The 14,800-nt window shown below is 39.3% G+C and overlaps 1 protein-coding gene and 2 pseudogenes across 1 annotated transcript in view; 2 read left to right on the forward strand and 1 right to left on the reverse strand.

The window, feature by feature from the left end:
- The first annotated feature begins 9,930 nt into the window (after positions 1-9,930).
- On the forward strand, positions 9,931-11,105 carry LOC149111360 (uncharacterized; annotated as a pseudogene).
- Positions 11,106-11,647: 542 nt separating this feature from the next.
- Positions 11,648-14,799, reverse strand: LOC149111361 (uncharacterized; annotated as a pseudogene).
- Positions 13,955-14,800, forward strand: part of LOC110056200 (pantetheinase-like) — a 51,798-nt gene continuing 50,952 nt past the window's right edge. Inside the window, exon 1 of the mRNA XM_089292848.1 lies at positions 13,955-14,142. The gene's annotated coding sequence lies outside the window, so the exon portion shown is untranslated. The remainder of the gene's footprint in view (positions 14,143-14,800) is intronic.

The raw sequence follows: 14,800 nt of genomic DNA on the forward strand, positions 1-14,800 counted from the left end.
AAGCTTGCTTGCCTTCAAATCATTGCTGTCCAATCTGTGTTGAACCACTGAAGAAAAAAGTTCAAAAGTTAGCAAACACCTTCAACAATGGGCTTTTGTCGTCTAAAAATGCTAATGAAAGGGAAAATGATGATGATGATGAACTCCATAAAGATGAAAGCAATAATGCACCACTTACAGGCTTGAACATATACGACGCTGAACTTTTTTACGCCTCACCAGAATGGTCTCAAAGATTAAAAGCATCCTGGATACTTATGCAACTATCCCTCTTCCATCCCGGACCAATCATTCATCCAGAAGTCAACCTTCAGCTACAAATACCTCGTCTCTCTCTAACAGCTCTTCTCGAGTTCTAACACTCATTATCATCCCTCCGAACCATCATGGCAATGTCACTTTCTGGTCATTCCCAAGCAGTATTTCCCAGTCCACAATTCTAGGAAAAAAAGGAAGCAATGCCTGTACTTTTATTGCACTTTTGTTTAGCAAAAGGTTCTTTTCAGAAAATGTTCAAATTCCTCTGCTCAACAGTCCACTGAGCCAGACATGGGTGTACCAGCTAATTGTGCAAGGGATTTTAGTGGGTAACAGCATCTATGACTCAGTGACACAAAACATTCCTCAAACATTTGGTGTTTACAAGCTCTACAATCATCTACGGTATTAAACAATGTAATTGGTGGCACCACTGTAGGACCTGAAATGCCTGTTAGCATTATCCCTGAAGCAAGTCCTGCAGCTAATTTACCTTTTCACTGGAGAACTGCTTTAACACAGAGCAAAACATCTATTTTATTTTAAATTCCAATACTGTCATCTTCATTCCAACCACACAAGATGTTTTCCTCTTAGGCAGCCACTTACATGGGAACAGTGGAGCCTAATACAGCTTTTGCAGAATGGCAGTACTCCTTCAAATTACTTTCTTGGTTCAAGCAAGTCAACAATAATTGTTGACTTGCTTGAAAATTATTTTCAGTTCACTCTTGGTACAGTCACTAATGTAAAGTTTCACTAACACCTCGCTAAACTTTTCCTAGCTTTTTAGCATTTTTAGCAAATATTTTGCTAGCTTCCTAAATTCCACTATTTAAACTACTTTTTAACCCATTAACTACCGGAGCTTTTTGTCTAAAAAGCATTTTTTGGACATTTTGGACATCTTCAGGCTGGATATGAGCCAAATTAACTGCAATCTACTCAAATAGCAGTTGCAATAGGACAGCATGCCTTTCTTTCCACCAGCATCGCGTTTTACAACATTTTGGCCAGGGCATACGCAGAAATCACAGAGAAAGTGTGGTTTACATCTGTAAACTTTTCGTTTTTATTTTATTCATTTTTTTCTCCTTTCCTTTTTCTCCCTTTCTTATATTTTTGCTGCAGTGATTGACCTTCTACTGGGTTTGCTTCCAGTTCAAGAATTCCTGAGAAAGCATCGTCGAGACAGGCAATTCTTACTGTTTAGTTGAGGGAAATTTTGCGCACAGTTTTTCACTCAAAGTTTTGAGCATTTCCGTGCATATTTCAGGCTCCATTGACTAATTTTTATAGTTACTTACTAAATTGACGGGGAAATAAATAAGGAAAGGCATCTGTAGAAATGTGCACCAAACTGAATTTGAACTCCGACTACTGTATCCAGAGAGTAAGCCTTTTTCGACTCGTTATTAGCGAAATATAAGCTTAAGGTTACAGTATACCTTCGGGTCGGCAATTTTTTTCAAATTTGGATTTTTGGGTCAAAATAGTGGTCGAAGAGTAATCTCTAATTTCTGAAAAAAAAAATTGAAAAAGGCTAAATATTGGCGGAGAAATGGCGGTTTTGTGTTTTCAACGGAAGTAAAAGTTTACCTCTTGATTGACAGCCCTATGGCACGTATACAATCAACCGAGACGATTTTCGCGGGAATTACCTATATGGATGTCACGAATTGACTACTCAGTTGATCAGGATTGTTGCTCTGACTACCCAGCATTTTTGGTATTAGGTGTGTCTCTATTAAGTTATAAGTAAACATAGACCACGTTTAAACCATGGACCAGTTCGAAAAAGCGAAAACAGCGAAGAACGAATGAAAATACATCAATGAGTGAAGAAGCGAAAGTTCGCCACGCGGACGAAGCTATAGTTATCGTATAAGGCGGGCAAATATTCGTGGTAAGAGAAAAGAAAGGTTCTGTAAAAATTTCGGAACTTGACAGCAATAACAGGGATGCTGAGTCCGATATCGACGAATCGTCGGACTCATTGAGACCATTTGAAATATTATCCATGCACAGTTGCCCACACACAGTTGCTCTCTGCGCTTTCTTTTGTTTGTTTCCTTCGCTCAGCCACTCTAGCGTTCGTATCCTTTTTAGTCTTCCCCATTTTGCCAGACCAGCTTCAAGAAAAACCGAGCTACAGAAAAATTATCTCTCTGCCTTCGGTTCCTTGAGCGCATTGCTAAACACAAGAGTTTTTTAGCGATTCGCGCGTAAATTTCACCAGGAGGTTAACGGTAGTAAACTTTTCCTGCACTGATTGGCTTAGTTATCTGAGAACCCAGTTGAAGGTGTTTGTGGGCGGAGTTTGTTTGCGAAGCATAAAATTTTTCTTAGCGCTGTTTTCTCGAATAAATTTTTTCACTTGAAGTAGACACTTTAAAGAGCTATAACTCAAAGGGATTTTGTTCAATTGCTCTTAAATTTGGACAGTGGCTAGTTTAACATATAAACTACAAAAGTGTGTCTGGGAATTGTTAATTTCGAGATACTTTTTCTTCGAGAGCGATTTTTGTACGATCACTCCACATTTTTTTAATCCTATTTCGAAAATGTTCTGTAACTTTTTACTGCAATTGAATATGCCAAAACGCAGACACGCTTTTTAAGCGCTTTGGGCCCTGAAACCGAGGAAAACATTAAATTGGCGAAAAACGAAATTCGCTTTGACTTGTAGCTTTCGAAAGGTGATTCGGGCGCTCGCATTTAGTGGTCGTGAAAAATTCGACAATTCATTTTCTTTCAAAATTCTTGGTATAGTTTGATAGCCAGCTCCATAAGCTTTAATTTGATATAGGGGTTTAGGTATCTACAGCTTAAACTGCACGCGCTACATCGCTTGCGCGCGAGACACCCCTGAAGGTATACTGTAACCTTAAATCCGCAAAGTCAAGGTCAGCCCATGAGAGCAGATATTTTTTTACCTTTCCAAATTCTCTGTTCAATTTCACAAGTAAGAATACTCAGCGTTCCATTAATTTTTCTGTCATATCTCCAGGAATGTTGAGTGGCAGGGTAAATACATAAATATTTCAACATGAAGAAGGGAATCATTTCCTTTACAGTTTGTTCCCGTGAGGTCCAAAAGCATGCAACGAGTGCTCAAGTACAAATGTAAGCTGATGTGCTCAAATGCGAGCTTACGTGGCAGGATTATCCTTGCGGGTCGGTTACATCTATATATAATTATTTGTAAAGAGCAAACACATTTGAATAGATGTATTGACAACAAGGGAGTTGAAATTTACACTTTTTTAACCTGTAAGTGGTATCCAAAATAAACTTAACTACCATGGCGCTGCGACCGATGTCTGCTTGAATTTGCTGTGTTTAGACCGTCAATATAGCCAGAAATACGTTCAGGATATCAGGAACATCTGCTTGACTAAAATGACATTGAAAGTTCCATCTTCTCCATTTTTGTCGGATGATATTAGTCCAAAAAATTAACATCGAATGGCGCCAAAACTTTGCATTGATCAAACGATCCAAAATGCAAACACTCGTCGACCTCACCACTCGTCGACTCGCCCGCCAAAACCCTACTCATGCGCAGTCGTTTCAGCGGCGAGCGTTCGAACATGCTTCAGCCAATCAGCGATTTTTCCGCTGTGCCACCGCCCCCTGGAACGCCCCCACTTGCTCCAGGGGGCGGTACCTAAGATGCCTGGTTATAAAACCCCAACCTCGTCTGGGGGCGAGGTTGGGGTTTTATACCCAATCAAAACCGCCGAAAACAATCGGGACTTTCCCTTTTCATTCAATCAAATAGCGGGAGCGGACCCAAGCTTGGTAGTCTGTACTACACTGTACTACGAGGTATGTGTGCAGCTCGAGGGTTTGAAAAACAGGACGATTTGAAACGGATTTTTAATTTACAACTAAAGAAATTTCAGAATTTCACACAGAATCAATCAGAGACGGACTAAATCTTGACAGAGTCAGATCGCAATCAAGAAGAAAGACAAATTGCCAACCATGACTGTCGAGTTTATCAGCGAAGCTTCGCTCGTCCTGCTCGTCGTGATGTCCATCGTTACATTTTGCGTGATCAATATCTACCTCGTTGTGTTGAGTATGCAGTCAAGACCCGTACATTTGGCTGTGATGATACCTGTACAGCCAAGAACGGATGAACAGAGAGCTCCAAGGTTTGGAAATCGACCGCGTCCGCAGGAAAACGACGAACAACGTTATTGAGAAAGTAAGAAAGCTCATTTTATTTGGTTTAGTTTAAGTAATTCTACTGATATACTCTACCCCCTTTTTTCTAATTAATTTTAAAAGTTGAGCTAAGTTTGTACGAAGAACACATTGCATATAGTTTGAACGTAAGATCAACAAATAATCAGAGTTTTCGGAAGTAACGCAACTATTAAATTTACAAAATGTTGTAGCATAGCTAAAGTTGTGAAATGAAGGTGTAACCATCGCAATTTTAATCGCAATTTAATAAGCAATCGAAAATTAAGCCCGAAAAAATAAAAAAATTCAAGGCTTCATCGGGATTCGAACCCATCCTCTGCGCTGAATTGTTTTCGGCGGAGACTCCTCTGAGTTCCGCGTTGATGTTGTTGTCGGAGAAAGAGCGACAGCCGGAAATACGTCTGCGTGATCAAGCTAATGATGCACGACACAATGATGCATGACTCTAATGCTAATTTGAAAACATCTAATTTTTTTAATTATTATTTTTCCACCTTGGGTCACCTAGAATTTCAAGAGATAGCGCCAGTGAGAAGATGCGTGTGGACTCAGAAATTGGGAACAGGATCATTGTTGAGGATGAAAGATCCATATCATCCATATATCGATATAAAAAGACACGAGTAGACAAAACCGTTGTAGCTGCAGCCAACTAGAACTGCAAATGCCCGCATTTTATTTTGATTGTAAATTTTAAATGTTAATCAAATTAGGAGCAAGTAGATTTTAAATTTTTGATACATCAATAGGCTATCTGGTCACTTCGCTCGCGATCCATGTTTATTTTAGATCGTTCCAAGCCAGTTCGCTCCAACGCGCATACCGTATGTAAATTGTCTCGTTCTTTCATCCACTGCCAAGCTAAACTCGGTTAGCTGAGACAGCGATTTCGGCCTGTGTGGAGCGATCTAACTTTTGGTTGGAGTGAACTGACTTGGAGCGATCTGACCATGGAACGAAATGAGGCTAGTCCGACCGGGATGTGCTGATACATGTATAAGCTTTTTCGCATATTTTTTAAGTTCACTGTAATTTGTACTCAAAATCGATGTTTAAAACATTATCAGTTTATTGTAAAATAAGTGTCAGAAATTCACGAGTTTCTAATCCGATAAGTCAAACTTTTATACCTTTATCTACACCAGTCTTGACTAAGTTTCAGTCTTCAATAAACACACCAGTACCCTCTGTAGGAATTTTTTCTTCATAATTTCCTCACGATAAAAGCTCAAAGCCATTGTTGCACCTAGCTACATCGGGACGGCTGTATCAATTTGTTTTGGTCGGAGCCATGTTATTGGCTTAAATAGTGAAAGCTGGACCATTTTCTTATGGGCTGGGGAGTATATGTATATTTGATTATTCTTATTTGTTCCTTTAGATGCTACAAGTGTTCGACGTCTTTAATAATTACATACATACATACATACATACATACATACATACATACATACATACATACATACATACATACATACATACATACATACATACATACATACATACATACATACATACATACATACATACATACATACATACATACAATAATACTTTATTTGGTCTCGCAGGTTGGAAAATCTGGCAGCCGTTGGCTGATGTGGACCTGCATTACTGATTTTCAATATTTACATCTAATAAAAAAAAATAAAAAGACCAAATATGTACAATGTGTGAGTAATGAAAATAAAAATTAAAATTAAAAAATTTTCAATAATAATAAAAGTGATCTGATTTATTTGTAATCAGTAAACTCTCCTTTTCGAAGGTGAAATTGTTAATAAATTTGGAGAATTGCTTTAAACGATTTTTAAACGAGGTGACATTATCATAGTCTTTAACGCCCCTGAGAATTGAGTTCCAGATCATAGTTCCTCTGTGTCGAAGAGAAAGTCTGCCTATTTCCTTTTTGGGTCTGTCCAGTACCAGTTGTTTTGACCGTCGAGAGTTATGCATTGTTGCTTAAACAGAAAACAATTCAGTTATTTGTGCTGGGCCAGCTTGATAAAAGGCTCGGTGGACGTGTCTTTTTTGTAGTATAGCTTTTTTGTACATGTATGATAATGGAAGCCAGTTGGCTTTTTGTAAGGTGTTGGTGTTATCTCGGTTGCGTGGTAGGTCATGAATAAGCCTGGCTGCTTTTGTGTGGATCTCCTCTAATTTATTGAATAGCGGTGCAGTGCATCCACCCCATACTTTCGTTGACTGCGTCCTCTCGATCTTTGCGCCCACCCCACCCACGGCCCCCTCTTCCCCACCCCTCCTCGGAAACTTTCGGTATCCAGCACGATGGAAAAGACGCCAGGTTAATTTTAAAAATTTTCAAATAACAATTTATTAGTCCTCACCAACAGCTTGTTTATTACATACAAAAATACCTATTATTAAGGATTAAATTTACATCTTTAGGAACTATTACTTGCATCCCAATATTAAACAATATTGTTTGTTTAGTCAATTATGAGACCAAACATTTCTCACCATTTCAAATGGCCATCTTCTCTCTCCGAGGTCGCGAAAAACGTTCGCTAGAATATAATACGGAGATTCCTGAATGGTAAAATCTTCAAACGAAACTTCCAGATTATCTCTATTTGGCGAATTTCTCTGAGCGCTTGAAAACCGAAAGTGGGGTAGATTGCTGCTGTAGATGTTCTAGTCATCATTCAATCTGATAAAATAGAAGATACCCTGAATCGATGTGTTCTATTGCGGCGGCGTTTTCTGTCGCCACAATCGTGACACAATCGTTCATCGAAAGGTCTAGATTAGTAGCTCACCATAAGTGGCGCACTTCAACCTTGTTTTGGCTACTTATATACACTACTTTCATAATGGCGGACGGCGCGCGGACCTGGAAACGATTTTGCATGTAAACGAGGCCACAAAGGCCTCTCGAAGACGTAAACAAAGCGTGTATGAGGGCTTTAGGTGAAGTGCTGCTTTTGTGCGAAGACAATATCGTCAATTAAGGTCAATTACCGTTTAGTATACAGTACTTTAGAGATGCCTACGCATTGCTGCGTTCCAGAATGCACCAAGAAAGGTTATCGGGAGGAAGACGGGTCAAAAGTTTCGTACTTTCAATTTCCCAGCGAAAACATGTTAAAACATAGGCACGCAAGGCGTGCAAGAGTTATTTTTTGTGAACTATAAGTCTCAGAGATAGGAGCATTCATGGACCTGTTTACAGTAATGATTTGGTTGATTTGACAAGTTTTTTTGGTTGCGATGTACAGCAAGAAAGAAACTGGGAGTTTATGATGTACATACGATGTTACATCGGTAATGGTAAGATAACTAAATAGTAAGCCCTAAAATGTTTGACTGAACAAACTACAGTAATCTGACACGTCTCCAGATTAATGTAGACACCATGTTATTTTCTAACAGGCAATTTTATTCGTTCTTTGATACAACCCACACTGTGATTGGTCTGACACGCGCACATGCATAACTCCCTCACTCACCGATCATGTAGCCCTTCCCCCGGGGGGGGGGGGACTTCCTTATATGGGCTATATAGGTCTGTGCGGCCCCAAATGGTATGGTTTTTCAGCCGTTTTGGTCATAAATAGGGTATCGATTTTAGCTCATTTTGGTCATTTTGGTCATAAATAGGGTACGGTTTTTGCACTCTAGCCTTGATATGGGTATGCTTTAAGAAGAAGCCACTTTTTCATCATTATTGAAAAGAAAATCAACAAAAGCCTTTCACAAATTTATATGTTTACGGTAATTTAACATTGGTTTGAACTAGGGAGGTAATTATAACGCAGGTCTGAAACAGGGTTTTGATTTGAGGGTCAGGTCGTAAATAGGGTTTCGAATTTTTGGTCAGGTCATAAATAGGGTAAGGAATATCGCAGATTTTGGTCATAAATAGGGTAAGGGTTTTGGGAAGCGGGCCGCACACCCCCAACCAATTTTTCTGGGAGTACCCCCTCGGGAGCCCTTCCAGCCCCCAAGAGGAATTTTTGCTCAAAAATACTCAAGTTAAGAGAACTTTTCGCATTTTATACGAGTCGTAAGTTTACCCTTTTTACACAACACAACGTAACAACACTACTTCACCGAAAATTGAAAGAAAGAGAAAAAACCTCTCTGATTTAATTAAATTGCACTTTAACTTGGTGCCACACAGTCTTCAAAGAACATTTGAACAGTTTTCATACCTTTTACCTTTAAAAATATCGGACTGAAAAGAATGTCATAAAATGCCCATCAAATAAAAATATTAAACTGCTACTGCAGAGACGTAAAAACACCCTAGAAATGAAGGCTTCTTTTTTGTTTAATATCCTGGGAACAATAGCCGATAACTTGTAAGCTCTAATTGAATTTACTCCCACATGAAAAACAAAAGTGTCGAGTTACCATTTGTAACTAAAAATAGCAAACATCTCGTGGGAACAAATGGTGACGATTCGTCAGCTCTAATTGAATTTACTACCTTGTGAAAAACAAGAGTGTCAAATTACCCATTGTAACTAAAAAATTAAACTATCTCGTTATATTTGCATGCAATAAGAACAAAACAATCGTTACCTGCACTTACTATCGTAAACGTTAGAACTGCTTCAAACCTAAATAGTCTCGTCTCCTCTAAAACATGTCCTAAGAACTAGAACCGACGATTCATGACCTCTAATTGAATTAGCTCCTTGTGAAAAACAAAAGTATCAAGTTACCCTTTGTAATTAAAAATAAAAATATCTCGTGCCATTTGCCTACTACCCATGAACTGCTTCAAAACTCAAGACTCATCTCTTTCATAACTAGCCACCATTACACTGAAAATTATGCACTCTAAAACAACCCAATGTACGTATGTAACTATCACACTCCCCTCCAAACCGGACTAAAAATCACAAACCAGCAACATACATGTCACTCTTTATTTTTCAATTACCAAAGTCCATGTGTTTATACATACCTTGTGTTTCTCACGTACCATTTACCTTTACAACAAGAAATTTGATTGGCTGTTCATAGTAGATCCAATCTGATTGGTGTGACATACATACATCTCTCACTCACTCACTCACTCACTCACTCACTCACTCACTCACTCACTCACTTACTCACTCACCCATTGACCCGTCCATAACATACCCGACGCGCCGACTAAGAGGTATTTTTTTTACAAAAAAATAACTCAAAAAGAAGTGGATACATGCTATCAGGCGAGACGAAGGAAAAGACTTTAAAATAAGCGAATCAACAAAGGTATGTTCCAGACATTTCAGAAAAGAAGATTTGAAGAAGACTCTCGCCGGGAAAATTTGCCTCAAATCTGGCGCTGTACCATCGATATTTTCTTGGATTCGCACGTCGCCTCGCAAGAGAAAGCCACCGACAGAAAGGTACACGTGCGAACCAGTCGCATCAGCTTCCGCTGCTTCTAGCTCAAGCAGATCGAATGCTTCTCTTGAGAGTCTCTCCAGGTTTGAAATGGAAAACCAAATGGAAGTAAGTATTGCTTTGACGTGCAGCGATGTTGAAATGGAGGCTATGAACTCGAATGAGTTGTCAGAAATGGAATCTTGTGATCATGACTTGGCGGAAGCCATCGCCGACCAAAACAAAAGAATTACAGATTTGGAACAGGAAATCGCTGAATTGAAGTCGCAATTACAAAATGCTCAGCGTCAAATAACAAACCTCATGGAGAAACAATTTACACTTGAAAACTTAAAATCTAAGAACAATACAGCGCCTTTTTACACTGGATTTAATAACTGGGATGCTTTTGAGGCCGTGTATAATTACCTTCATCCCGGCGAGCGAGGAGAAAATATTGTTTACTGGCGCTCTGTCAATGTTGAGGTCTCTGTCGATTACGACCAGGATCCGTCAGAGGAGTCTTTTACGAAAAAAGGAAGAGCTAGGTCTTTGAGACCAGTGGACGATTTTTTTATTGTAATGTGCAGATTGAGACAAGGGTTTCACGAAGATCATTTGGCTCACCTGTTTAATGTGTCAACACCAACTGTAAGCAGGATAGTCACTACATGGATTAATTTTATGTATTACACATCAACATATGGCCTTCGAGGGAAGTTATAGACAGAACAATGCCTGAAGCATTCAAGAAAAAATATGGATCAACTCGGGTGATAATTGATTGCACAGAAGTAAGATGTGAAATGCCCAGTAGCCTGCAACTGAATGGAGAGCTATTCAGTAGTTACAAGAACCACACGACACTCAAGGGCTTGGTGGGGATTTCTCCTGGAGGCGCTATTACATTTGTAAGCCAGTTGTATACTGGAAGTATCTCTGACAGGGAAATTGTCAGAAGAAGTGGCCTATTGGATTTGCCCTTTCAAGACAAGGATTCAGTAATGGCAGACAAAGGATTTACCATTTCAGATTTGCTTCCTTTGGGTGTTTCCCTGAACCTGCCACGTTTTCTTGGGGGGTCTAATCAAATGCCAGCAGAGGACGTTGTTAAGACCCAGGAAATTGCAAGTCTGAGGATTCACATTGAACGAGCAATTAACAAGATTAAAAACTTTCATATCTGGGACCGAGTAATACCCCTTCACCAAATTGGTGTTGTCAACCAGATGTGGACAGTGTGTGCATTCTTGTGTAATGCACAGCCCAACATAATATCAATGTGATGGTGACAATGATATATAAAAGTCTTTATATTGACTATTGTATTCTTCTTAATTATTGAGCATTTCTTATTAAGGACATTAATGTTACTGTTGAAAGAAAAAATGCAAAATTTTATTTAATGCATGTGTGTCATGTGTGTTGTAATAAAAACTGTTAATGGACATTCCAGTTGATGTAGATTATCAATTCTCTTTATACTTGTTAACATAAAATTCACAGTAATAATGAAGTCTGCATATCTTGTCTATTTTCAAAACATTAAATATGTACATAATTTTCCTTGTTCAATGTATGAAAGGTTAAGGCTTTGATCTGATTTACACTTTTGCTACTGTTGCTAGGTTACCGTATGCTTGTTGCATGATGACCTGTGTACTGTTTGCAAGAAAGTCGAGTAAAAGAACACTACTTCAACACATCAACTGACTTTGTATACTCTCTTTCGCCTGGCAGTAAATTTACAAAATGCTCCAGTATATGTTACAGTGGAATCCTGATTTTTGGAACCACTGAGGGAATTGAAAATTGGTTTGAAGAATTGAAGGTGAAAATGAAGTGTTCGACTAAGACAGGAAACAACTTGCGGTTTGAGTTATTGCGAGTTCCAATCATCAAGATTCTACTGTTGAGAGATCAGGATTCTACCGTATGAAGTTCATATGAGAGACAAGAATATTTTCTGGAATGACACATTTCCTATTAATAACAAAGACATAATGGTTACTGAGAGTTTGTAAATTGCATCCACTGAGAATCTGACATCAAGTTGCACTTGTAGTTACATATTGTAACACCATACAACTGTCAGCACTGACTACCTGACAATTTCCATCATGCATTTTTGCAGATGCAAATTTGATAAAATGTGTGAAATAGTAAGACAACAACTTTTGTTTAAGGTTTCTCCAAAACATGGGGTCAAATGGTATTCTTTGGACATAAAGGCCCTTACTAGTATAAACTATGAAATCACACCATCTTGCTCCAGTTGCTGCCATTTGTCCCTGTACTTGTGCATAATAAGGGTGGTCTTCTTTTAATTTACATTCAGTGTCTGTTGTTTTCTCCTTGAAAAACTTTGGATCAGAGCAAGCATCCAAGGGTGTCACATGGTGTTTTGTGTAGGGGCATTTTACTTCGGCAAGACCAAAATGATCCACATGATCCAAAGTCAATTATTCGTGCATCTAGAGTTGCTCCAATTATTGGAATGCCCTGAGAGACAACAAATCCACAGGGCAAAACCTTAACTGGTGTTCTCCTGCTGCGCATGAATTTTTCATATTCTACCAGAGCTACTGGCTCGTACTTTTTCCCATGCTCCAAATATTTAGATGTCACTGGCTTGGGATTCAAAAGTGTCTCAGCAAAGTTTTCATGATTTCGCTGCCGTTTTGAAATAAGATGAAACTTAGAGGCAGTAAATCGGAAAGACCGCTCATCTCTCCATTTGGTGCACTCTGCTTGTTTTCTTGTTTCCTTTTCAGTTGAATTAATTTAATCTTCATCCAGCCTCAGTGTATCAATGAGCTGCATTTCCTGTTCTGATAGGTTTTCAGGAATTGCCATGTTTTCAATGTTCCTTAATGGGAATCGTGGAAAATTCAGGCCTTCCTTATTTGCGACTTGCAGTCTGGGGATGCAATCAATTGATGCAGTGGCTTTAAAGTTTGACTCAGTGACTGCAACTTGGTAGCACAAGTACGATCCAACCTGACATTGGCCAAATCTGGTGTCCCTGAAGTCATTATGCTCTGTTTCCACATCAGCCATTTGTGATAGACCCATATTGGGATCAATGTTCCTCAGTGTATTTTTAAGGACCTGTTCTACATTTTTGTCATGTACAGTTTTCATTCTTGCTTCATACAAGAGGCACTTTACACCTGATCGTGACCTCCCATCGTCATCTTTGATTTTGTTTACTTGCACTTCCATTATTGGCTGTGGGGTAATGTTTGTACCCCCACCTTTCTTGTGCCATTGCTGCAATTGCGATGTGCAGGCCAAAGGCACATGCTCATCGTCCTCTTCAGATAAATCTTTTGTGGTAGCACAGTTAAACAACGAGAACTTGCACAATTTAAACATTAAAGCCAACACATGGTTACAAAATCCCACCTTGCCTGCTACATAAGACCAACACGCACTCCTCACTTCGCCAGATAAGATGCAAAGGGCAATCTGTAAAGTATGTGGCTGGTCATGCTTTCTAAAGCTGTGACAGCACTTGCTTTTAACAAAAAATACCGCTGATCGCTTGTACACTGAATATCCTCGAGATATTCATCATCCAGGAACCGTTTTGCTTTTATCAAGGCTGTTGGGACGGTGTGGTGTTCTTTGTCGGTGATGGATTTTCCAGACTTCATGATGTGGCGGTTCATTTGGAGTCTTGTAAACATGGGAATCTTTTCCAGCGAAGTACTCCAACCGTCGACGGGAAATTGCACTGAAACACCATCCTCGCTCGAAATATTGGTAGTGGTACTCGATCGTTCTTTTCTGCGACTGTAAATCTTATCCGGATCCGGGTGAACAACATCTTTGTCTTTACCCGTTCGGATGTACTCGTGCACTCTTTTCACAAGCTCTGCTTTCGTTTTCAGACCTTTACACGAATCACCACGGCACCTGGAATGTCATCTTCCGTGAGCAATATCGCATTTGAAGAGTTACCGTGTAAACCACTCGAAGAGGACGCCATACTGCAATAAACAATTGCGACGCGTTGAGGCCTTTGTGACCTCGTTTTCATGCTATTATCCCCAGGTTCCGCGCTACGTCCGCCATTATGAAAGTCGTGTATGATCTTCAGATGAATAATGAAATATGATCCGACAACTGACCTTCAGCGTCTATTCAACAGAAAACAGCCGTCTGATCATGCGTCGGCATTGCGATTCGTTAGGGCTGTGCATCTGGCGAGGTTCCTCCTTCAGCAAACTTGTTAGAAATCCTGAACTGCTTGAATTTAAACCAAGGTCCAACGATCGCAGACGTCACAGGAATTCCAACAGTTTACTTTAAGAAAAGGTAAGTCCTGAAGATTTACAAAATGTATCGTAGTACATTACACTGATGCAGATGTTGATCGCCTGTACAACTGAAACAATCGCTCTTCAATTCGTTTCTTCTTAGTCAGCCACACCTTTGTTTTCGTTTACATGCGAAAGTTTGGCTATTATATTTTATTACGAGCATTCTAAAACGAAGGAAATCACGGTGAAACTACTACAGATAATTAAACATACTTTCAGAGACACAACTTAACAGTAAATTCAATAAGATTTTGCTTCACCATGCAATATCCGTGATTTCGATGGCATCGAAAATCGCGGAGGGTGACTGGGTCTTCTATAGAAGCCGTAATTTTTATGGATGTTTCACATTCGCGCAAATGTTTCGCGTTCCTTCGGTTTAATAGGTTCTTGTGAAAGAAAGTGTGACTACTGCAGAAACCATGATGACACATAAACCTTTGTTTTCCGGCTTGTGTAATTTATACTATTCTCTTTGCACTGATTTATTTTCCAAATCGCATTACTTTTGGCATTTGCCTGTACAGTGAGTAACTTGAACGAACTAGAAATTTGAGATTTGGAGAATATTCGAAGCAAACTGGGGATCTTTTTTTTTTTAATTCAGAAGACAAATAAATGATATTGTTTACTTCCCATGAAAACTGACCATC

The sequence above is a fragment of the Orbicella faveolata genome, unplaced genomic scaffold (assembly GCF_042242905.1).
Source record: "Orbicella faveolata isolate gen_17 unplaced genomic scaffold, um_ofav_v1 contig_24, whole genome shotgun sequence".
Taxonomy (NCBI): Eukaryota; Metazoa; Cnidaria; class Anthozoa; order Scleractinia; family Merulinidae; genus Orbicella; species Orbicella faveolata.